Here is a 3,208-nt window from a genome sequence, read left to right as displayed (position 1 = left end):
CAGTATCAAGTTGTATCGTATGCCGTTTCAAATTTCATACCACGAGAAAAACATTAAAAACGACCTAATATAATATTAATAATTATTAATAATCTTATAATATGTTTTCAAAACATCGTCAACTTAAACAATAAAACTTGTTGCTAATGGTAAATTGTAAAGAGTTTAGTCAACACAATATATGAAATTCGATGTGCATAATAATGATATGTATGTTGGCTGTTTTTATTTTATTAAATAAAATTATTTTGTGTTTTTTGGTAACTGTCTTTAATTTAAAACTTAAAAACTGTTTTTTCTTTTATAAATGTTTTTGCTTTAAAAATGTTTTTTAAAAATTTACGTTTTTAAATATACTTTCACTTATTCAAAAAAGGGAAAATGTGCATTGTAATACACACGAAAAAACCCGATAAACAAACAAATATTTGAGTATTGTAATTGTATATTGCTTTCCGATTTTAAGTCTCATTTATTAGCAATTCACAATTGGAGTTAAAATATAAAAAAGACATAATTATCGTCAAGTAGTATCACATAAAAACAATGTCTCATTATAAAAAACTGGAGAATAGTCGCTTTGAAAATCTACGTTCGACTCGTCGTTGTTTTTTCAATTTTTAACACATATACGCCATCGGCTAAATCTTTTTCTTTTGAAAAGTCGCTATAAAAATGCAAAATTTGTCATGATAACGTAAAAAATATCTCTCACAAAGAACGCTTTTTTGCGAACACATACAAGTACAAAAAAAGAGTTAAACAAATTGTGTTTGTTTCATCCTCCTTTCTCTTTGAATTCTTGAATCGACTTCTGCTGTAATTTGTGTGATGAATTCGCCGTCCAATTTCACCGCGACTCTCAAAAATACATCGCAACATAGTTTTTTTACATCCTCGTTCTGCGAGTCCACTAAGGGCAAAAATATTTCCAAGCAAAGCAATAACGCTTTTTCCCACTGTCAAAAATATAATTTTTTAATCAGTTCCTTATTATTAGTTTGATTTTTAGTTTGAAAACTAATAGATACCATTTTAATTATTTAACAAATGAAAAATTTCAACAAAGTACGTGTTATAAATACTCAACAGCACCATTACATGCAATCCACATATGGGTGGAATGTTGATTTTTAACTCAAGTTTACATGGTTTTAAAATTTGATATTTTTCATTGACTGTTCTAACTACAAATTATAATGTAATTGACTGATTTTGGTGAAACACATTGAGTTTAATAAGTGGTGTTAACAAGTCTGTTTAATGATTTGGAAAATAAAATAAAACAATAACGGTTTAATAAGACGTTGTGAATCAACGACAAATCATTTTAACACCCAAAAGCTTTGTTTTTTTTCTGCACTTGGTAAATAATTGATTATTTTTATGATGATTTAATAATATAGTTTGTTTTACTATATTTATAATATTAAAAAATAAGTATTCAATTCCCGAAATATTAAATGAGTATTTGAATTCATTTAAATATAAAGTGTTTTTCAAGTGTTAATTGTGAATTTGATTGGTTAAAAAAGTAGGCAACACATCTTCTCGAATATGAGATCAAACATGTTTAAGGATCTTGGTAATTGGTTGCCAAAATCAAGCAACTTTATTTTTTATATAAATTTACAAACCAAACTAGAAAAAAAAACAGAACTAAAAAGTACAAGACATAACCCAAATTTTTTAACAATTTTTTTTATTTAATCAAAAACATTTGAACCCGAACAATTTTTATTTTTAAAATAACAAATTGTATTTATTTAAATAAAACGTAGTTAAAATATCAACATTTTTAATAATTACATTTTTATTTACATTTTACTCGTTTTTAATAAACACCTTTTTATAAGTGGCGTATTGAATTGTAATTAACCATTATACAATTAACATGGTTTAAACAATGATAATCAATTGTATATTATAAGTTACAACCATTTAAAATCAAATGTTGGCATATTAAATATTGTATTTATTCAAATCATTAATGTTTGAAAAATCCATTTCTAATGTTATCAATTTGTTTTTGTTTGTATTTTTAACTATTTGGTATTATGTATAAATTTGAATTGTTTATTTTAATAATTATAAAATTATATTAATTGTTCTTGAATATTTATGTTTGGAAACGTTAATATTGCCGATCTATATAACGTTTACAATTCTTATTTTTTCAATGTTTTTAAATTTGTTTAATAAATAATAGTTGTGTAAATTGGCAAAATTACCCATTTTTGCTACATTTAAAATTGTTTAATATTTTTATAACTTATTTTTTAATGTTCATTTTATTATTTAATTAACTATATGATTATGCATTAATATTTTTATATATTTCGTATTTTTATCATGTTTATTTAATTCTTTTTAATGCACAATTTGGGATAAATGTATTTAAATTATGAACAATCAATGTAAAAAAGGTGCAAGTTCTGAACCCGAACAAGTTTCTTTGGTACATTTATTCAAATGATATTTATTTGGCTGATTTTCCCGTTTATTGTTGTTGTATTTATACAACATATTTGAAATAAAAACAGAAAATTAATAATAAATTTGAAAACTTATTCAACGTGCAAATGATTCTTTTATTTACCAATTTCTTTGGCAAACACCTATTTATTGTGACTTTAAGTAAACAATAGATGTTAAAATATATATCGGAGCAGCAATAAACCAAATTTTAAAATTTGCGTTAAAAACACGTGGTTTTAAAAATAAAATTCATCTAAAAACGCATTTTTCAAATGATTTTTGTTGTAAAAAATAAATAAAAACAAAATTTGAATTGTTTAACCAAAAATATTGAGCACAGTCTATTTATTTGTAATGTTTTACAAAACTGTACTATATTTTTAAAAATGTATTAATTAAAACTATATTTTTCTTATTACAAATTATATTAAAAATAATAACTTATTTTTTAAAATTAAATAGTATAAAAATTAAATAAATAAACATGTTTTGAAAATGATTATAATCAATCCGATACGGTTTATACGACATAAAAACGTTTTAATTTGGTCTTTTAACAAGATTTCATCTTTGAGAGCCGTCTTAAAACTCTTGTGATGCTTTGATTCTACAGTTGATTATTTGAAAAAAAATATAATAAAAAAATAATAATATTACGATGTTTTTACCCGAATATTTGAATTAAATAATCGCATTTATTAACAAAAAGATATAAAATATATCCAACCAT

Source organism: Entamoeba invadens, assembly GCF_000330505.1.
Source record: "Entamoeba invadens IP1 unplaced genomic scaffold scaff_1105074725661, whole genome shotgun sequence".
NCBI lineage: Eukaryota > Evosea > Mastigamoebida > Endamoebidae > Entamoeba > Entamoeba invadens.
The sequence above is the reverse complement of the archived record's forward strand: the minus strand, read 5'-3'. Positions refer to the sequence as shown.